Source organism: Chrysoperla carnea, chromosome 3 (genome assembly GCF_905475395.1).
Source record: "Chrysoperla carnea chromosome 3, inChrCarn1.1, whole genome shotgun sequence".
Classification (NCBI taxonomy): domain Eukaryota; kingdom Metazoa; phylum Arthropoda; class Insecta; order Neuroptera; family Chrysopidae; genus Chrysoperla; species Chrysoperla carnea.
The window spans coordinates 42,861,415-42,885,954 of NC_058339.1; the positions used below are offsets into that span (position 1 = coordinate 42,861,415).

At 28.2% G+C, this 24,540-nt stretch overlaps 1 protein-coding gene across 1 annotated transcript in view; it reads right to left on the reverse strand.

Annotated features, from left to right (window-relative positions):
- Nucleotides 1–11,350, reverse strand: part of LOC123296042 (potassium voltage-gated channel subfamily H member 8) — a 220,148-nt gene extending 208,798 nt beyond the window's left edge. The window contains exon 1 of the mRNA XM_044877504.1: nucleotides 11,317–11,350. The gene's annotated coding sequence lies outside the window, so the exon portion shown is untranslated. The remainder of the gene's footprint in view (nucleotides 1–11,316) is intronic.
- Between the last annotated feature and the right edge of the window lie 13,190 nt (nucleotides 11,351–24,540).

Genomic DNA, 24,540 nt, shown 5'->3' on the forward strand with positions numbered 1-24,540 from the left:
GTTTACTAGTTGAGAGGTAAAACCAAAAAGTGCAACAAATAAAAATGACTCCAAAAACCGACATGTAGGTTACCTAGAAAACTAAAACTTTATTAATTGTCATCTATCATTCAAATTTGTAATAAATCAAAAATTTGGAAATAACATCAAGTTTTATAATAAATTTCAAAATTTCTCGAGTTACTAGAGAAATCTTTGTGAAGAATTCTCGTGACTTAGGAAATAAAAAAGGTAGAGAAATCAGAAACCCTATACGCAACTCCCATAAATAAAGTCTACATTTACTTCATGGATAAAATGTCAGGCTGTGAGAGACTATTGTGCAACAAATTTTTAAATTTCATTTTCCTGGATGCATGCAATTACTTTCCATCAGCAGATAAAAAATTTATAATATAACATGTGCTATGTGGTATAACGTATGAATAAAAACAAAGCTCTCTTGTATAATTCAGGACGCTCTAGTACTAAAATGGGTATTAACAAAATAGATATTGCAAAATATTTATTCATTTGAAGAATACATTGAAAAAAAAATTACTTTTATTTACGATCACAGTGTACCGCAACCTTTTCATTTCCCAAAATTCTTCACAATAAAAACTACCATAACAAAATTTTTTTGTATAAAACAACTACAAATAAGTCTATAAGAGTGACTCGAATCCAGTACAACGAATATACCAACAATTTTATCTTCCTTTGCAATATAATATAGCAAAATAAGTACAAACATACAGAAAAATTCATTTTTATTTAGGATTTTTAGAATTATATAAACTGAATTATAAGAGGATAAAATTTTCTTGTCTTCGATTCTATTCGGTCTTGTAATTTTTTTCTAAACTGTAAAATGTCAAAGTCTGTAGAAAAATGTGAAAAACGTATTGGTATCTATTTAGATAAAATCATCTTCTAGAACATACTTTTTGATGAGAAATCCAATGTGAAATTTTATAAATTTAATAAGAATTATTAGGAAAGATATTATCGATGAACTCAAGTTATTAAGTTTATTGCTTTTATCTTATTCTTTTCGTTAAAACAAAATAAATACTTCCCGCTGTGTAATCTAATATAATTCTTTATATTTACGTACAGTTAAATACGTAAAATAATTTACATCATGTATTTTTTTTTTTTTTTTAATGATTAAATTTTCAGTCAAGAAACCTTAAAAAGTATTGTAGAGTTAGAAGTTACTCAAACAGAAATTCATCAATAAAGATTTTTATTCTAAGCTTTTCAAACATTATTTGAAAACTTTTTTAGAGGATAAACGTACATTTTAGCATCATGTTTATAGTAATCATGAATGTCCGGTGTATAATTTTCCAAAATATTTTTAGTAATGTCTCAAATCGGAAGCAAACTTGTAGACTAAAATTTTTATATCTTAAAATTTTTCGGGTGAAATGACCCACCCGAAATCATGTTGAAAAAGATCATGGAGCAGTGGTCAAGAATAGTGGTCTGGAATAGCCTTCCCTCTTTCGGTATCACAACGAACCCTATAGTCGAATCCTATGGTGTTGCCCTTCAAATTTTACTACCTCATGAGCTTAAAATTGATAAATATTTGTTTCCGTTTTTTGATATTCCACTCAGCACGGAACGTCCGTTATCTGATAACCTGAAAATGAATTTTAGAAATGCCAAACTACGGACGCGCCGTTTTATTTCTTACTAATTATTATTAGATTATCAAAGAACAAAATATCCACTAATTCATAACTCGAAGCATGATTATAATTTTGACGAACCCCTCAATAAAAAGCACAACTATCAGCGAGCTTACTCAGTATTGATTCTAGTATTTTTAGAAGACCTGAAGAATTGATCTAATTTTGCAAAATGTAAGCTGCATTTCAACTCATAAGAAAAATATGACAGACGTTTCAGAATTTCTTTAGAAATAAACAGAAAAAAGACTTCAAGGAGCTAATCAAGAAACTAATACATTTTAAAATGATTTCCCTATGTAAGTAGTGATACGCATCTTCCTGTAAATTAGTTAAGAATGTGATTGTACCGTTTATTTTCTAACAGGTCTCATCTGGTTTAGGTACCTACATATAAAACTTTATACATTGTTACTCATCATAATCTAATAATCTCGCCTCTCAGTACTAGTCTTGGCATTTATTGCACTAAAACAGTCAGTTACTTTATCTTGTGTTTCTCTAGAATAATGAAACTATAATATAATAATAACGATACTGTGTTGCAGGCGCATCGGATCGTATGTACACTTATCCAGTGTAAACCAAAACCTTTCTAGGTATGAACACTACAAACCATAAAATTCTAATTAAAAATAGCAGAAAAGTTGTAATGATAGGTTCTGCGCAAGTAACTAGCAATTAAGTCATAGGAAGGTGGAAAAGAATTGGATTAAACATGAATCTAAGCCGAATATAAATTTGTTTTACAAACTTTAAGCCATTGACGTAAACCAACAATCTTTCTAGTGCTAAAGGTTTTTAAGAAGAAAAAAAAACTATTTACTGAGTTAATTGCTGAAATACCATGTATAGACAGTATTGATTACGCAATCGTTTATTTTTTTCCGTGAGGTAAGTAAAAAAAGATAGCCACTCTAACACACGAAGTAATAAGAGTTTCTTTCTTCTCCCTTCCTCAGTGGATATAGTATACTCAATGCTATAAACAAACAAACACATACATAGTATAAGTAACGTATACATTTAATTTATATACAATTCGTGTATATATGCTATATAATGTTTCTAACCTAATTTTCGCCCTCACGGGAAGACAAGGATGCTTACGGAAAATGGTTTCAAACAAAAATAATTTATTTTTTTAAAAAGAACATTTTTTACATTTAAACGTTTGTTATATTTATAACGGATTCGACCTCACTTTTTATGTACTAAGCAGCTATAAAAATTTCAGCTGGATATCTCTTTTCGTTTTTGAGTTATCGTGTTGACATACGAATAGACAGACAGAAAATAGGGATTGTAATAACTAGGTGATTTTATGAGCACCTATAAATACCAAAATTTGGTTCGTATCATCAATATTCGACACTCTAATCACGAATAAAAATTTAATTTTTCACAACAAAACTTACATTCACAAATTCTCTTATTCGCAAAAAGAGCTAAATGTTTTTAACTTCATTTTGAATTCACAATCTAAATCAAGCACGGACTTCACTTTATTGACCTTTTTGATGTCTTCATACTTAACTATTTATTTTGATGTGTTTAGTAAAGAGTATTGGTCTTCCGTTTAAAAACAATTTTAACTAGTTTCACTTTTTTGGTATTCGAGAGTTCTATACTTCAATAAATAATAACAAAAATAACATATTTGATCCTTATAGAAAGTCGATATCTTCATTCGAAATAACAATAATATTTTTTAAAAGTTAATGCTTTCTCTGATTGAATTTATGGAAAATAAAATAGGCTAGGGATTATCTAAACAAGAAAGAATGAATCAAATACAGCTACCCACCTGAAATATAAAAAAATTTTTCACCGAAAACACAAAAGATAATCTTGCTTTGTTATGTAGTAACGAGAAAACATTTACGTCAACAGTTAATGGTTAAAGTCCGAATCACATAGGTAAATATCATTGAACCAATATCGATATTAGTGTGCCATAGAATGTAAAAACTGGAAAAATTGATAATTTAATAGTATTATGTAAAATAATGTAAAAATTAAAAATGTGAATTTTGTCATTAAAGTCGGTATATGGATATACAAAAATATTCTAAGCAATTATCATAGTTTTTTTCGATATCCCTAACCACTCTGACACTAGACAAAATATTAAGAAACGGCCCAATTTGACAATTTGTAGTAGGCTGAGTTTAAAGTTTCGATTTTGGTTAAGTATCTATGAAACTGTGACAAATCACTCTGTGTGACTGTGCAAAATTTCAAATCGATATTCCTTTAAATAACACAAATACGAGGGTGGCTCCATCTTAAATGCAACACACTGTATAAAATTTAGCTGAAATTTCCATCCAGTCATACGCAAGTCTACACAAAGTGATTCACAGGTATTTACTATAATTTCAACGAAAATTTATTCGCAAACACCTAATGGAAATAAAATATTCAAATCAATGAACGAAATAATACAATAATCGAAATAGTTTGACACAGGTACAGGTAATATTGATAAAAAAAGAGTTGAAGTAGGAAAAGGAAACAAATATTGAAAGACGTTTATATTAACATCCTTTTGGAATGTATGAGGTAAACTCTTGTGTTCAAGTAGGTAATATGAAACAGATAATATGCATAGAAGATAACATCACCAAAGAAAACACACATCATCATTCAAAAATGTAATATTGAAAACTAAAAAAAAATACCTTTAGAGTGTGTCGATTGGCACCTCAAGTATTACAAATTTTTACAGTTCAATAAATAAGGTTCCCATATAAAATGAAAATACAGAAGGAATATGGTTTGTGTAAAAATAGTTGAAATAAAACAAACAAAAAACTATTGGCTACGTGTAGGAGTTTTATTTCCATGGTAACCATAAACTACTTTATTAATTTAATTGTATGAATGAACATATAAGTCTATGGTTTGAATATATAGATTACATTAAAAATTTATTATTAGTTTGTAACAAATTCAAAGAAGAAATTATGTAAATTAACATTTAAAAGATATTATTTATGCAATTTTGGCTCTTATTATCATAATTTTTAATACAACAAGTTTAATTAATTGTTCTTTTCCAATAATTTCACATTTACTATACCATTTACATGTGAAAAATTGAAAGTTAATCATATTTTAAATAAACGTATGATTTATTGAAAATTTTACAACATAAGAGCGCTACGGTCGGTTCAGCTGACCCCTCCACCTACTATGTTCCCGACCCATACCCTAAACGCTTAAATCTGATAAACTATTCCAGATTATAAATATTATCAAAGATAATCAACGTGAATTCTAGGATATTTCGACATAAGTTTCTATTTTTGCCACAATTTTCTTTTTCAATCAATTTTTTTATTATATAAATGCGTATTTTGACTTGCATGCAGTAAACATTTGTAAGAATTTGGTAATCCTAATTACTCTTATATTCTCATTTACTCGTTGTTAATTTGGTGACGGTTTACACAAATGATGACTAAATGGTAGTCGAAATATGAATTTTTATAATACAAAAATTTAGCTAGGAAATAAGGACAATAATCGAAATTCAATTCTATTTCACATTGTTTATGGAAAAGAGTGACAACTTTCTTATGGGAAAGAATTCAAAATTTCTTATAATTGCGAACTTAACATGAGGTTGCTATTGCAAATAATTATTCGCATGGTTTCTAAATAAAAGCAACACCGTATTTAAAGCCACACAACTTTTTGTACGAGACCTTCCGTTTCCCACGATCGTTTCACAAATATTTTCAATTTGGATGGTCAATTATTATATTATAACTTGACAATATAAGGCGAAAAGTAAGAATACAATTTTTCGATATCTGGAGTAATTTTGAAAATATCGAAATTTGAAAATTTTGTTTAGTGTGTGTTTCAACATTTTATTCTTATTTTTCGTCTACATTCATGAAGTTATAACAAAATTAATCATCAAAATTCGATCACAGTCTAAACTTGCCTGGCCGCTCGTACTTCCTAAAATTGATAGAGTATATTTTTGTCAGAATTCTAGATGGAAAACGATTTTTTTCAAAATATATAAAATACTTATAGGTAAAAAATTTTTAAATATATAAAATACTAAATAGTAAAGGTTTCGTTCCCTTTTTAAATTTGATTAAATACAGTTGTACAAAATAAGCACCGTTCCAGGAGGATTATAACATTATTGTCATATTCGACAAAAGTCATATAAGCTTTGAATATTCTAACATATAATAATCAAGGTATATTTCTAGTTTTGTACATGGTAAGCATGAAGAAATTGAAGCAAATAAACTTTTGATCAGTTTATAATTTATTCAATAAATAACTCTCTAGATAAAAAAAACTCGTGAACAGAAACTCTCTCTTTATTGTATATAGGCAATTTTATTACAGATTTTATATATATATATATATATATATATATATATATATATATATATATATATATATATATATATATATATATATATATATATATATATATTATATCTTAATAACGAAATTGGTTCGAGATAATTTTTAAAAGGTGGGTCTAGTTTTCGTCTTTAGCAGCACAATAAACTAACAAATGAAGAGAAATTTGATAAAGAAATAAGAAAGATCAAGCGTAGCCACAGAAAAATAGACTAGAGAAATAATATATAAGATAAATCAGATAACCCCAAAACCCCAAAAGTCGTATTCTAAAGGTCATGAAACTTATTTATCATTCAGATAAATGATTTTGACATTAACACATATGATTTGAATCGATAAATATTTATATTTTTCTTTTTATTTCGAGGCTAGCACATTTTGCAAAATAAGTAGTGACACTGCGGCGTAGTATCTAATCGAACACTTTTAACATGTTATCATGGCACTTAATAGCGTATATATAGGCTAGTCAAATGAATATTTGCCAAAATTGTAATTATGTTTTCAACATATAATGTATATGAAAAGTAACATCACCTGTTTCACACATTTTTTGGGTTACAAACCTCTCTAAATGTAACACAAATGTCTCAGTTACAGTTATCACATACATTTACATATGCTCCCGTAATACACCCACTTGTAAATAGTCTTTGAATAAAGCCACAGGTTAAACATTATTTTAAACATATACAGGCTGATCCAAGTTAAAACTACAGGACTTTACAAAATAATAGATAACGTTAATTAATGAGAATTTATCAATACACTTGTAGGTGGGAATGTGTTATTTTCTATTTACAGGGAGTGAAAAAACTGGGACTTTGGGACTGTTGGGAAAAATTGGGAATTTGGTACACAATGCTCCAAGCATAAATAAAAGCTATTGTATTTACAAAAAATTCAGCTGCACTACGATGTTTTTCTAAAAACGGGGTGATGGCTCACTCATAGCTCAAATACTACCCCTGATAATTTTCGTAATTTATTACCATAAATAAAAAATGAAGAATTCCTAGAAAATATTTGTCAAATTTCCAATTTTCTAAGCAGGCGATTTCGCAATTTACACAAAAATATTCTTTTTTCAAAAATTACAATTGTATCTAGAAAAGAATATTTACTTAGCTACAAATGTATTAGACAAAAGACAAAATAACACAGACATTATGTCATATAATAATAAAAGTATTTTAAACTCATTATATTTTTTCCCACCTCTTCCACCAAAATATTATTTCTTAATTGAAGAATATTTTGATTTTTTATGTTGTTGATAAAATATGAACTTTAATGTAGAATTTGATGAACTGGATTCATTTTGAAAGTTTCAGACCGAAAGTAAACAATTGACTAAGCTAATTGTTAAAATATCCTGTTAAATGTGTTAAAAGGCAGTATTAAGTATTTTCTATATAAAATTCGTTTTTTTTACCAAAATTTTGTAAATATCGTCAATATTTTTAAGCGTTACAAACTTGGAACAAAAATTTCCCGAAAATTCGATTATGGGTTTTTAATATTTTGCTCTATATGCATGGACGATACCAAAAGTTTCCAAAACATAAAGAGCTAGATTATTCGAATTTTCTATATAAGTTAAAAAGTGTAAAAAATAAACATTTAAGAATTATTCATTTAAGAAAGGTCCAATCACAAATGGTTAACATGTAAATTTGTTTTCTCAAAATCTTATGGAGGGTGATAATGTTTATTAAATTTGTCTATTCTTTCTTGTTTTCTACATTTTTGTAGAAATCGTTTTACATTGCTTTTTTTTTTCTTCCAACGTGAATAGAGATTTATGTTCTATAATATACAAGTAATGCTTAAAATTAAACGCAATTAATCAATATAGTTGGAATTTTCAACAACAATAAACTCCTACACTTCTGCTAATTATACTTTCTGCTAATTATACTTTCTCATATAACACACGTTAATCAATTACACGTTGTTAATAACACAACAGTAAATTATTAGAAAAATACATATACATCGGTGCCTAGGTTGGGACTATGATCATGATGCAACTCAAATAAATTGTTGTGATTTCTCATCATCTCAAAATATTTCTAGCCTACTCCAAAATTCTCATTATCGTATTCTTCAAGAAATTTTACGCTTGTTTTCTTGAATTCGTTAATCGGTCGAAACAGACTATTAAACAAAATTTATTGTTGATATGATTTCCGGCTCTTATTTCTAAAAGTCACTCATACCATATTATTTGTAAAAGCTTAAGGGGAAAACTTCGAAAAGAAAAGCATCGAATCAGCCTTGATAATTTAAATTGAGCACCTCCAGCTTTTACAAACTGTCCTGTATGAATGATTCAAAGAAATAATTAGATATTTTTACTTTTTAGTTCAATAAAAGCTTTCTTTTTGTTTCTTTTAAAAAGTAGTTTTCATTAGAAAAAAATTTTTTTTAAAGTAATTTTTAGTAAAAAACGTACTTCAACATGTAGGCATCAAATTTTTATTTTTGTTATGTAAGAATTGTATAACTAAATAGACCATTAAAATATTTAAATTTTAGAATTTATTAACCATTCAGGGATCAAATCAATATAGGATAACATTATAATTTATTATTTTATATGAAAAAATTCCCACTTGTCTTCAAAACTTTTCGACATCTTATACAATAAAAAGGAGTGATTTAATCCAAAGCTCACTTCTCCATAAGAATCATCACTACTCTAATTTTTAACAATATACCTAAAGATAAGTTTCATGTTAGTAAATTTTATTATAGTGAACGGAAAACTTTTATACTAGTTTTATTTACAATTTAAATAATATAAATAATGTTGAAAGCTTTCAATTTTATTATGAAAAAAGTGAACGAAAAAAAAAAACAAGATTTACAATATGTAGAATTTAAATCGTAGAAATAGGCGAGAAAATTTTACATTTTATCGCGAAAATTTCTAAAGTAAGATGGATCGTGATGTGGTTTTTTGCATAAGGTTCTAGAAGTTATTTGTAAACTTTTTATCGTTTTTACTAAAAAATGTATTTTTTGTACATACAACATATAGTAAATAATGATTAGAAAATGAATTTTTTCAAAATCTTTTTTTAATATCTATACGTTTCATGATCATTAGAAGCTTTTTATGAAGAAAAAAAAACAAATTTTGAATTTTTCTTTAAAATTTTTTCTGCTTTTGAAATCAGGATTCCCGGGTCCATAAGTGCTACGAGAATTTTACAATCGGATTCGCGTTCTGCAGCTTCAAAAACAACTGAGCAACCATTTCCAGCCAATTTGGTACATTTAACGGGATAATAGTTTTCTTTTAATTGCCTAAAATAGTGCATTACAAAAAATGCATTTTCTAATACACAAACAAGGAAAATTATCTCCCCATAATTTTCAATGTTCACAAAGTTTATAAATACCTTCTAGAACCTAATACAAAAAACCGTGTCCTCATTCATCTTACTTTAGAAATTTTCACGATTTTAACGTTTTTTGTGTTAAATTTTCTCGTCTAAAAAGAAACACATTACAATTCACTTTTTACTTCTTTATATTTTTTATAATAAAGAAAAAAACATGCAGAAAGTATACAAATATTTGAGATTCTGTAGAAAAGTCAATATCATTTACATTTCAAATAAGTATCTTGATTTTTTTAAGTTTATGTAATCACTAACATAATAGCTGAGATGCAAATTTTAAATACATCCATGGATAATAGACAGTTCTGTTCGTCACTCTTTTTATTCGACGTACGTTTCAATAATTTAGTTAAAGCTGATAATGCAATAAATGCACAATAAGTTCACAAAATTTAAAATTATGTCTATTCTGGGTGTTGAGATACCCTGTATAGATAATGTTGAAAAATTTAAAAAAGAAAGTAAAATGGCGCCCTTCCGGCGGTTATTTCGAAAGTGCGAATGTTTTTCGAATATGCTTTGAAACAAAGTTTTAAATGCAAATAAATGTTTTATTCTTTTATTGTTTTGGAAATTTTTGGTAACTAGGTTTTTGCTCTATTTTGCACCCTCACGAGAAAACAATGATATTTACAAAAAAAATGTTCATTTAAACTACTATTTTTACAGATTCACGGCTGCGGCCCCATGCCCCAATTGCCCCCTGTTGCTCGTTTACGAACGATGTATATTTTTTCGTTCCATTAGCAAAATATAAGGGTGAACTTTTTAAAAAATCACATTTTATATTATTTTGTTCGTAGGTCACTCATAATGGAGAAAAAATGATGCATAAAAAAGCCGCCCCGATCTGGAATTCTCGGGAGCCACTTGGGAGATATTTTTAGGGGCAGTAATTTAAATGTATTTATTATCAGACAAAAATATTCAATTCTAGCAGCTATCCTCCCGCTTTTTTTAGACAATTTTAAAAGCAAAGACTAACGGATGTATCCTTCGCCTTCCTTGCTTTCACTTACCTCCCCCATCCCGTAACACTTTAAATTATATATTACTATTTATAATGAAATCATACTATTAATTTTTTAGTTTTAGAATTTTTTGCCGAAGCGTGCGGCTAACTGCTTGTTTTTTGAAAATAAAATACAGCCTTTTATAGTCGCTGATAATGCAGCTTTCTGTTGGTGAAACAATTTATTTAATCGGTTTTGTGGTTTTTCAGTTTATCCGATACAAACAAACATACAAAAATCAAATCGTTTTTCTTTATAATATTAGTTTAGATTAATCCAACAAGGATTTATTCGTGTTTCAAAAGTTTATATGATTTTCTTGAATTTCATAATCCATTAAAGTAATAACAAAAAGTTTAAAATATGAAAATTTTTTCATTCAAATTGAATAATAGAAAAGATTATTTAGATTCCCAAATGATTTAAATACAATACGTTACAAATACTGAAATGGATTCTATTTACGGAAAAGTTAATCGTTTTTAAAAAGTGGATTTTTTTTAAATATTTACATATATTTTTTTAGTTCTTATACTTATTCATGTCAGTCACTTTTGAGCATTTGTTCTTAGTTAAAAAGTGCCTGAATATTATTTTATTTTGTTTTTAAGCTATCTTATTCAAGTCGTTGTATTCAAGGAAAGGTGGATTTGTGTAAATGGACAAATTCGATTATTATATAAAAACTTGTACAAAAATTGTGTTTTTTTAGAGTAATTTAGGTCGCTTTGGGCAAAACTTATAATACCATTTTATGTTATATCCACAGATCATAAAAATACATTTAAAAAAAGTAAAATTTACCTAGAATAAGAGAAAAACACTAGTCGTTTTGCTGTAAATAAAAATTAAAAAAATTAACACGAAGAAAAATTAATTCACAAATTCAAAACACTTCTAGAAAATACACAATATTTTCAATGAACATTTTTGTTTTAAGAAAACTCACAAAATTTACAAAGTTTTTCAATAAATAATTTGTTCATTGAATTTTTGATTACAACAATTGTTTTAAATTCGATTATTGAAATGTGTTGAACAATAATATCTTATACACGCCAACAGCGCATTATATTATGAACTAGTGGTAAAACCGCGAAATTCGAACAAGTTGACCACGAAAAGTGTATATATGTATATACACATAAACAACAAGTGCTCAATATGTAGTATACTCCATATACGAATATTTCTGTGTGTGAACAGATGTAAAGGATGCTGGATACTGTTTTAGCTTATATTAGAAGACGAACGCAACTAATACATAAATGCAACCAAAAGATCTATCATTAGAGGCATATAATATTTGTATGTAGTATGTATACAAACCCGGGCAGCTGATATTCCTGTGGGACTCCCGGGCAAGCATGCGCCGATTTTCACACACAAAAAAACGTTTACACTTTACTATTATTATATACTATAATACTATACCATATGTATATATGTACGAACTGTGCTTAGCTCGAATCGCAACGAGCAAACAAGTGATACTTTGTGCTTCGATGAAAGATGTGTCTACAGCGTACCCATATATTTTCTCTGAGCGTTTTCTTCTATCGTATAAAATAACAACGAAGTTTGTTATTTGAAAACAACATAGAGGTTGGTATTACTCGTTCAGATGTACCTGACACAACAATATTATTCAATGGCGCACCTTCAAAATTTAAGAAGGAAATACAGTCAAACAGCGTATAAAAAAACCTCTAAGATTAAACGGTTTTCCACCGGACGGAAAAGAGGTCCCCCGACTGTAATGACGATTTTACTTATCATAGCAATTCCAGATGAAATTTTTTTCTGCAAAATTCAATCTACCTGCATTCTGAACATTTCAATACAACTGCTGTTCATTAAATCTGTCGAGAAACGACAGAATAATTCAAGGTAAGTAGGTAGGTACATGACTTTTGAGACTGCATCGTGGCCTATCCTATAATAACATTCATTTAAAATAACTTAAAAATTTACCTTCTATCTTAGATATTATTAAGTTCAAAATATTTGGAGGTGACACTGATTTTTTCCTGCATGAAGCCAGTGAAGGGATGAATTTTAGGAGTCGAAATTCCTGGAACTTCTTCATAAATTACAAAATTTTGGGTATATTTGTATGTATATAGAAATATACAAAATAATTGTTAATTTTTCAAGAAGAAACTTCACGGATTAACGATCAAAGAAAGACTTAAAATTAATAAAACAAATTTGAATACAACAATTTTGATCATAACTAAATTCCATAAGGATCTGTATAAAAGATGAAGTTCAATGATATTTTTTATTTCTCTTCGTCCCTTCGTAACTACGCCTGTGATTTTCCTCTATGTTTATCATTGGTTTGTAAATTGTGTATTGTATAAAACGACAGACAGGAAAAAGTACACTTTCATCAATGTCTAATCGAAAATCAACAAAACCTGTTGGACGTTTATCAATATTACATTTTATCGTATCAAATTTTATTTTTGTTATCCATTATCATATTATACTAAACAAATATATTTTTCAGATTATCATAAATTATTGATATTAATATCAATAATATTTTACCTATGCATATATTACCCTCACACCAAGAAATAAATGTGTACCTAGCTTAAAAGATCTATTTTATCTTGGTACTGAAAAATAACAGTTCGAGGAGAATCGGCATACCAGTGGTACCTGAGAGAATAAAAACGTCTAGGCCCATATTGTACCCTGACAACAGTGCGACTTTTTCGATTTTTTTCTTTGTTAAAATAAAAATATATGTGCATTAATAAATTGAAATGGGTTTCTTGTGCATTGATGTAATGTACTAATACAGCTAAAATTATACAAAAACAAGTGCAAACAAACAATTGACTGAGTTAATTGTTGAAATACCATATATAGGCAGTGTTGATTACTCTGTCACATTACACATACATACATGTCACACATATTTAACTGATATAGCCATAACATACATACTATACAATTTGCGCATAATTTGCGCTCTCACGGGTAAACAGTGATGTTAACGAAAAAATATTTCAAAAAAAAGTGGTTTTTGTTTTTTATAAGGAACATTTTTCACATTTAAAGTTTTGTTCTATCTCTAACGGTTTACAAGATGGGTCCTACGCAACCAAGTACCAATTAACCTATGTTGCTCATTTACGAACTTTTTACGTCTTGAGCACGCTATAAAAATTTCAGCTAGATATCTCTTTTCGTTTTTGAGTTATCGTGATGACAAACGGACAGACAGATGACAGACGACAGACAGACAACCGGAAATGGACTAATTAGGTGATTTTATGAACACCTATACCGAAATTTTGTTCGTTGCATCAATATTTTTAAGCGTTACAAACTTGGGACTAAACTTAGTACACCTTTGTTTATTTCATATACATAGTGTAAAAAGTTAACCAACAAGAAAAGAATAATTGAAAAATGTATTAAAAAGTAATCAAAGCTTTTATGAGAAAGTACTCCTACCAATATCAGTAACTTCCTGATTAATAATTTATCTTCATTTAGGATTACTATATATTGCCACCAAGATTTTCCCTTTTCATATTTTAAGACTTCTTTTTTCGTTTTTTTTTTTTTTTTTTTAAGTTCAGAATTACAGACATCTCAATATCATTTACTGTAAAAGAAAGTTTAATGTACGTAAGGAAATTTTATTTAACATTGATTTAATTTCAGAGGTCACTTTACTAACAAATTATGAATTTTATTTATATGTTAATGTTAATGAATTTATTTTTATTGTGCATACATTAACATAAATTGTATGGGTATAATCAAAGTACTATTATTTTATCTATGGGTATAATAGATAATTTATTATAAACAGTACCTACCACAACGGTGGACAGTACTGCAATATCATCCCATTTATTATAAAACTGACACTAACAAACTTCACTATAACGAGTCTATCTACCAGGTGTATTAGAATAAATCGTCAATAATCAAAGGTTCAGAACTAAAGCGTTTGTAACTATGTAAATTAGAGCAGGCGCTGGATGAGGCTGAGTGTGCAAAATATGAGAACCGCATTTTGTCAATTGATTGTTGTTCAGAAAAGCTTATAGATTAATATTCTGGATCTTGCCTGAAACGCTATTGGTCCAATTTTTGCATACTTTCTCCCCCTTCACAGAAACACTAAAATGACATTTTTTGAACTAAGTAAAAGTTACTCTATTTTCTTTGGGTCATTTAACATCAAAAAGGTTCTTTATGATTTTTTCGATAAAATGTTGCTACTTTTAAAGGTAACAATTCTTTTTTGCTGTATCTTTGTTTAACAGTTTATTGCATATGGAGCAAATTTTGTTCTATATGTAGCTATCAATTTTAAGAAATAGATCAACTTATCATTTAAAAACTGTTCAAGATTCAGCAAAATAATTTTAAAAAAAGCTTAATAAGCAAAATCTTTCTTAAAAATTCCAAAAAACTTTTGTTCAAAACATTTTTTCAAAAATCCAATAAATACGGAATAAATGCGCAACGGTGGCAATATGTTCGTTTCGTTGACTATTTGTTCAGGTACACCCTGTAAATAACGTTAAAACATACCCTAAAATAAAATTATATAATTTCGTGGTTATAATAAATCTTTCATTAACAAGGATGTAGGTACTATTTCATTAACGATATATTATAAACATATTTGATATAAGAACAAATTGGAAAACATATAGAAGTATTACTGGATTTATAATAACAAAGCTGTTCTTGAGCTACAAAAAATTAAGGCCAGAAACGGATTGTGGATAGCTCGGCAAAAAAAAATTAAAAACTAGAGCACTAATGTGAAATATATTGTCGATGAAGTCACTTGTACCACGCATTTTTGAGAGCGTATATCTATAGCTATATTTTGAATAAAAACGTTTCACTTTAAAAATATCAACAAATATTGAAATTTTTTTCGAATTTTTTCGTTTGATCATTTATTTACTGACGGATTGGATTTTTGACGTCTACTTCAAGTTTTATCTGGGTACATCCATCAAATACTTAACCTTGAATGTCTTCAACTAATTTCGATAATCGAGATTTATCACCAGAGAGTTATCTTAGAAAAAAATTTTCGTCTTAATCCAACAAAATGGGAAATAATAAGTTTAAGGCGTTTAACAATCTGTGTATCTGTTTAATAAAGATTCAGGTAAATAGGTTTTTTAAAGATTATTTAAAAAAATTATATTAAAGATTTTAAGAGCTTTTTTGAAATATAACAACATTCCACATTTAAAAAAAAAATAACAATATTTTTAACTTGCTATTTCTAAGCATTAAAAATTTTGGAGTGTGATGCTTCGGTAACATCTAAATAACAAAATATCAAAATTTGCATGCAAGTTCTCCTCTTAATTTGGCGTAAGAAATAGTATAACATCATTCCAAAGATTTAAGTATTAAGAATTGAATTAGAAGACAAAAAAATCGTTAATTTAAACTGTAGTATGTAGTATCTCGAAATTATCAGAGTTTAGGCAAAAATCTCTCTTGCAAATTTTGACTTTCTTAAGATTACGCACACAATTTGATGGTTCCGTCAAACACGGGAGACGTAATGCCAAACTTGGCCCTTTTTAATGTGGCATCATGAATTGAACACCCAGCTAGAGTGCCAAATTTATGAATCAGCCAACAACGCGATATTTTCCATAATCAAATACCTTCTTCGCCTGCTCTAATAATATAATTATTTATGAATAAAGCTTGATTTCCAAAATTATTTGGTTTGTGAAGAAAGATAGGTTAAGATATGAAAGGTTATTATTATTTAATAATCTTGCATACATTTATGGTTTGCGGCTTGTGAAATTCAATTGAATGCTATTTTCATTTGCCTTTTAAAATTAAAAATTTATATCCACGATCTTTATTATAATGGAAAATATTTTAGTAGAAAAGGGTTTTGTTTTTATACCTACGTTTGATTTGATTGATGTACATTAGGTTTCAATTTTCGATCATAAATTTTATTATTTACTTTCATTATTTATATAGATGTCAAGTATACTGAAGTATAATCGACCCTTCTGAAAAAATGGTTAGTAAAAATATTTACTTAAAGATTTTATTTTTTTACTATAGGGAACATTATTATAGAATTTATATGATTGATTCATTGAAAATCCTACACAATCCTACACTATTTAGAGAATTCCAGCAACAGCATCAATTGAAAGTTTTACTCGGAGCGAATGAGACTTATTTTTGCCAGGCAGTGTTGATTACTCTTTCACATTACACATACATACATGTCACACATATACCACTAGTTCGATTTACATCTAGGCATATAAATATCGCGAGTATGACAAAGTAAATGCGTTAAGCAATGCATCTAAGTAAGAGATATTATAGATGTTATATGAAATTGCAAAAAAAGACTTGTATCGTGGCTTCGATGTCTTTTCAGCTATACAACAGTTCTTCTGTTGTGTGTCTGCATAGAGTGGGAGAGAACACATATATATAATACTGCTCACTTAGATGCATTATATAAAAATTTCAGCTTGATATGTTTTTTCGTTTTTTAGTTATAGTGATGACAGATGGACAGACGACAGACAGACAGACCGAAAATGGACTAATTTAATGATTTTATGAACACCTATACCTAAATTTTGTTCATAGCATCAATATTTTTAAGCGTTTCAAACTTGGGACAAAACTTAGTATACCTTGGTATATTTCATATGCATAAACTAAAGTACATAAACAAAAAATCGAAACAAATTTATGGTTTCTGATTTGGATAAAACTTAGTATATAAGGTAATTTTGACCCAAAAAGTCCAAAAATCGTATTCATTTGATGATTGGAAGCATAGTTTTTGAAATATAACCCATTATCCCATATTTTGGCTCGATATCTCCGAAACTAGTTTCCTAATCGTTATATTAATACGATTTTTGTAAATTATGGGTCAAAATTATCTTATAAACAGAGTTTTATCGAAATTGGAGCCAACATTTTTTTTTTTCGATTTTTTCGATTTTTGTAAAGGGGTACCCCTTAAAAAAATTCCAAAAAATCGAAAAAAATTTATGGTTTCTGATTTGGATAAAACTTAGTATATAAGGTAATTTTGACCCAAAAAATTCAAAAATCGTATTCATTTGATGATTGGAAGCATAGTTTTTTAAATATAACCCATTATCCCATATTTTGGCTCGATATCTCCGAAACGAGTTTCCTAATCGTTATATTAATACGATTTTTGTAAATTATGGGTCAAAATTATCTTATAAACAGAGTTTTATCGAAATTGGAGCCAACATTTTTTTTTTCGATTTTTTCGATTTTTGTAAAGGGGTACCCCTTAAAAAAATTCCAAAAAATCGAAAAAAATTTATGGTTTCTGATTTGGATAAAACTTAGTATATAAGGTAATTTTGACCCAAAAAATTCAAAAATCGTATTCATTTGATGATTGGAAGCATAGTTTTTGAAATATCACCCATTATCCCATATTTTGGCTCGATATTTCCGAAACTAGTTTCCTAATCGTTATATTAATACCATTTTTGAATTTTTTGGGTCAAAATTATCTTATAAACAGAGTTTATCAAAATCAGAGACAAAAAAATTTTCTCGATTTTTTCGATTTTGTATAAAGATGGGTCCTACGGACCCAAGACCCAATTGACCTATGATCCTCATTTACGAACTTGACCTCACTTTTTACGTCCTGAGTACGCTGTAAAAATTTCAGTTTGATATCTTTTTTCGTTTTTGAATTATCGTGTCCACAGACGGACGGACGGACGGACGGACGGACAGCCGGAAATGGACTAATTAGGTGATTTTATGAACACCTATTACAAAATTTTTTTCCTAGCATCATTATTTTTAAGCGTTACAAACTTGGGACTAAACTTAATATACTATGTATATTTCATATATACATGGTATAATAATATAACTGTAAAATTGATTTTACCATATATCAAATGTGCATTATTTTGTTAGATAAAAGGTTAATCATTTTGCGTTTTTGAAACTTTACCTCCTCCAAACTTAACGTAATGTTTGAAACTGTAATATGGTATAGCAACTTAATAACAAAAGGTTTTAGGTTGAATAAGTATAATTTATAAAACAATACACAATTGTCAGCTTGTTTATTTTTAGTTTATTCGAGAAAAATACTAGTTTTAAAATTAGTCTCAAGTCAAACTGCATTTTCATAGAATACCATCATGTCTTCATTTTCATAGAATACCTGCTGTACTTAGAATATCTGTACAGAAGATTTTTTATTCTAAGCGCTGCATCTTAGGTTACTCTAGTCTAGTTAAGCAAAATTTAGGAAATTAACGTGCAACATTATTATAAACCATTTTTCAGAACCATTTTGTAATACCATATTTTCAATCTATAAAAAAAATAGTCGTTATTTTATGACTCGTTCAATATGCCTCTATCACTTTTATTTTATATCATCATAAAATTTCAATTGTATGTACTATTTAATTTTTACTTACATAGTACTTTTTTCATGAATGCTATATTTATAATAAAAAACTAAATAATGAGTAATATAAAAATAAGAATGGAAGCACTGAGTATTTATCGTTTTTACTATTTCATAAATTCCAATATGGTTTTTCCCAAAAGAATTGACATTTGAAAACACAAAACCCCAATTTTTTTAAAGATTACAATAATTCCTTGATTTTAGACATGGATTTATCAACATTTGTAAACAAACATATTTATAAATAATCGTATTATGCTAAGAAAAATATAAGCGAAATTAAAATGCCTTTTTGTACAGCAACAATTGGTATTCACAAATTACCAAAATTTACTTTTGTATTCCGGAAATTTTAAAAGGTATAAACCCGCTGAAATCTTATCTCTTCAATTTTAAGGGCAAAAAACGTGTTTTTTACCACGTATATCAAGTTAAAACTTAAAAACTTTCTACCCCAGTCTTTCTCAAAGTGGGCGATAACACCTTTTGCGGCAGACAGGGGGCGATAAGGCAAATTTGTTTGTGATAAGACTGACTTAACAGGCTTTGGGGCGATGAAAAATAATTGATTCTTGAAGTGGGTGGTAGATGAAATAAGTTTGAAAACCTCTGTTTTATGCAGTGTCCGATCCAGGGAGGGACGAGCCGGACAACCACTCCGAGCGGCATATAGTAATCTCGATAATCGGGAATCAATAAGAACAAGGCTATTCCGAAAACTGAGATTGTATTGAAAAATTCGTCATAATTTAAAAATCAAATAAAACAGTGAAAAATAACATTGAAATCTACGAATTTAAGTTGACATATGCTTGCAACTCGAAAAATAAGTTTTATCGATAAAAACGCTTAAAGGAAATAATGTTGGGCATACAGGCGCACATCTTACGCAGACATAAACCGTGATTTAGGTTTTCAAGCTCACTCTACTCCATAACTGGTAATCGATAAATGAACACTTTAAATTAGAAAGTTGTTATTGATTAAAAAAGTAACACTATTCGAACATTTTTCGTTCGTTGGACAAAAACGGACTGAAAAATTTTACCAAATTTTTTTTTTTTTTTCAACAATGTTATTTCGTATAATTGTTTCTACGAAATCTAGGCACTTTTCAACAACAAAAATTCCAATAAATCCAATAAAAAGTAGTTTTTCTGTAAAGTCCATTATAGATCAAATTGAATGAAAAAAAAAAAACGCACATAAAGCTGAATTGTTATCAATCACTGTCGAAACTATTCGGTTTACAAAAAAATGTTTGCGTATTCATAAAGAACAACTTTCTAATTTAAAGCGTTCACCTAATGTATGACAGCTATGAATTGAGTGAGGTTTTAATTGAACCTGAAAACTTAGTCCGAATTCGATGCTGGTAACTAATATTTTTCATTTGAAGCATTTTCCTGAATTTATTTATCGAGTTTCAAGCATATTCAACTTTAAAAAAACATCCTGTATATGGTAAGAGTGAAAAGGGCGGCAAAATAGCAAGATCGGAACCTGGTTCTATCCAAATATACACGTTCGTTACTTGTGGTACGCAAATGTGTCATAATCTTTGTATAAACATATTTTATTATATATATTACCATATTAAGATGAATTTATCTCTCTTGAAATTGCATTTCAGTGTAAGTAAATAATAATAATATGATAATGAGTTTATCTACTTTTAATACGAATATTGGATATAAAAGTTTTAAAACTTGTGAAATAAATAATCCCTTAGCCGCAATAGAGTATGCAAAAATCGGTGAGCAAATTTTTTATTATTTCAATGCCCAAGTTACAAAGAAAAAGTACCTAACTGTTCTTTTTTCCTTTACTCCTATAGTAGTTTAGAATTTACGCCTAACAGCCTAGAGATGAATGCAATTTGGGTGTCAGTTCACAAAGCGTTTCATGGAAAAAAACGCAATACTAAAGATAAGATACATATTTTGAGTCGATTTCTGTTTTGCAAGGATATCTTACGATTATAATAACATTTTTTACCATTTAAGACAAAATGATTTTATTCAAATTCCAATACTTAAAATTTTCAACTTTTCCAATTCCTTTATTCGTCATTTTTTTATAAGTTTAAATTAAAGTCATAGGTGTAATTAAAACACGTGAAAGCAAACAATTGAATGAGTTAATTGTTGAAATACCCGGTATAGCAAGTGTTGAATATCAATGTTTGCAGTATTTTTATAGATTAGAAGAGTTCAAAAAACCAACGCAATTATGGCGCTATATTTGGATTTCGAAAAAATTTTTAAATTTTTTCAACTCCCTATCTTTTACAGATTTGGTAAAAATAAACACCAAAGTTTTGTCCTAATTTGCACTCTCACGGGTAAACAGTAATGTTTACGAAAAAAATGTTGCCATATTAGTTTTTTTTATAAGAAACATTTTTTACATTTAAACTTTTGTCCCATCTCTAAAGCTTTACAAGATGGGTCCAACGGACACAAAACCCAATTGACCTTTGTTAATCATTTACGAACTCACTTTTTACATCCTGAACAAATTTCAAGTTGATATCTCTCTTTTTTGAGTTATCATGATTATGGACGGACGGGCAGACGGCCGATCAGCCGGAAATGGACTAATAAGGTGATTTATGCAATTTCGTCTTTTATTTTCATAATTTCGAATGAAACAAGTTTAATTAAATGTTATTTTTCAATAATTTTTATTTGACATTTGCTATATCAATTACATGTAAATAATTGAAAATAAGTCACAACAGCCTCCTTTAAATTCAAAATTATCCACTGTGATCGCAGGCTTCGATCTGATTCTCCTAACTATGACTACGCATAGAGTAAATAGACTCCCGTCGAAATGTTTGATTGCTCTTCATCAAGTTATCTGGTTTTGAATCCCAGAACAATATCTATACAATACTATGCATTTTATGTACGAATGCTTTAATCGTTTAAACAAAGACCTTCCTCTCTAGATAACCTAAAATCGAGTAATCTAAAAGAATAAATCCACTCATATGATTTTGGTTATGTAAAATCAGCAAGCTTCTTTTTAACAAACCATATTTTGTATAAAGTTTAAAATTAATGTTTGTATGTATTTAACATTTTAATGAATTTTTGATTTTTACAAAATATATAAGCAACTGCACAAGGCGAATATATAAGTTCATAATTATATTATTTGCCACAGGCGAATATAATTATTTTAAATAGTACAGTAGGAAAAATAGTAAAGTAAGTGTATGAAGGAATGGTAGATGGTTTTATTAAAAAGCTACGGATTTAAAAATTAGCCTTTAAATATAAAACTACCATTGAGACGGACTTTGATGAGCTAAAAGATTCTTTCACAGAGACGAATATACGCCATGGAAAGTTTTATCAAGATTAGAGGGGTAAAAATGCAGAATCCTAAAGAAATGTCTTAATTATCAGTTTTTTGTTGGTTATACTGTATGCTTTTTAAATCATTTCCCATAGTACATCAAAAAGTATGAGAGAGTACATATAAATTAAGCAATGTGCATAACGAAAGATACTTACTATTATTTGTCTGCTTGCATGTTTGTATTGCTACTGTTCACAAAGCTTGCATTGCAAGTAGACATAGTATCTTTTTTATACACAATGTACCTATATGTACTCTCTCACACTCATTGATTAACGTAATATGGGAAATGGTTTAAAAAACAAATTGTGTGTTTCCTATGTTTTATTTTATGGTACATAAATTAAAATTATTATAGCTAATAAATAATAATAATAAAGAGTGCTAATTTATTAAAGGATTTTATATTCTCGCAAAATTCCACTCATTATTATATTTGTAAGTTTTCTTTTTAACAATTTATCTCAAACGCTGGAGAAAGCGGGCATCACTATCAAGTTCCTATCCCGGATTAAAAACAAAGACCCGGGGCTGAAATTGATATTCAGATAGAAAAAGCAAAAATCAATTTGAGTTGAGTTTGCGCGACAAATCAGGGATTCGTCATTCCTTGCATTGAAAATTGTTCAGCTCCCTGTTGTTCCCGACTGTAAAAATTTCCGTAGAAGAAAAATTTTTTAAACAAAAACTTGACCACGACTGTCAAACACTACCTATACTTTGCTTTATAGTCTTAAATCATAAATAAGAAAAAAAAATTGAATTCAAAAAATTTTTTTAACGTTTGTGTCCTTGTGATTTTCTGAATAAAAAATATAATTCTAAAGAAATAATAATTCATATTTAATAGCAAAATTATAAAAATATTTAGCACATGCAAATAAATTAATGCATTACTTAAAAATAGTAAAAAAAACTACACCATGGGAATAAAATCTACTGCTAATAAAACAAAGCTAAATTTTACTTAATTGTAACGTATACCACAGCAGGTGTTAGAATTATGTTTCCAGCCCCGGCATGATAAATGGATAGTATTTTTTAAATAAAGCATTTATTAAAACAAGGAAAATGATGACGGTGTAAGAAATCAAAATATGATGATAGGTACAACGTAGAGAATACTTAGTCCAGCGAAGTTATATCTTACAATTTAAAATTTTCACGGTTTTTATGAAGTTAATTATTAAAAGTATTTAAAGCTCCTTACCGAAATTCCTTCTGAAGTATCCTCTCTGAATACTACGATAGTTGAATGGTACGAGAGCATTGCAAAACAAATGTCTGAAATATAATGCACCTAATGTAGTTATTTCTTCAATTTATTTTCTACCGGACATAATTATTTTCGTTCGCATAGTTGCCATAGCATAAAAGTTACTGTCTCTAAGCCGCCTCTTCTACTAAATAAGTTTGTTACAATTTACTATTAGTTAAATTTTTTTGAATAAATCTCAATTGTGTACGAGCAGGTACAGTAGACACTACAGACATCTGTGTGCATACTATTATCAATGATGTAGCACTCTTACTAACATTGACCTATTTCAAATAACTTTTCCCAGGCGTTCACTATATTTTATCTATATGTGCTGGCGTTAGGAAAAAGAACTAATGACACTAATGTTTTGAATTCTAAATGTGTACGTTAGTAAAGACATAATAATTAAATTAGTATAACTACGTACCGTGCCGTATCAAATTGGAAACCATTAAGATTTTCTCCAGCGAACTTCCTGTAAAACCATGGGACTTGAACCAAATCAAATATTGATTGCATTATGTTAACAGGAAAGTTGACTAAAATAATATTCTCTATCCGCTTCAAATTCAATTACAAAGTAAAAACTTTTCTATGTAAAACAAATACTTAATTGTGGATACAGGATTTAAGAAAATCAATTTAAAAAAAAATCAATGTCGGGAATATTAAGACTAATCAAGTAAGAGTTAAAATAACAGCGCCATGTTTAGTCAAAAATTACTTAGTAATTAAAATATTATGATGCTAATAATTTATCGGAGTAATGAATGAGAATTAATTCAAAGATAAACATTTTAATCGTATTTATTTACAATATAAACCTCGACGAAAATGAATTAAATCATTTTTACAAAAAATATACATGAATTAATTATTACAAAATAATCAACTAAAAACAAAG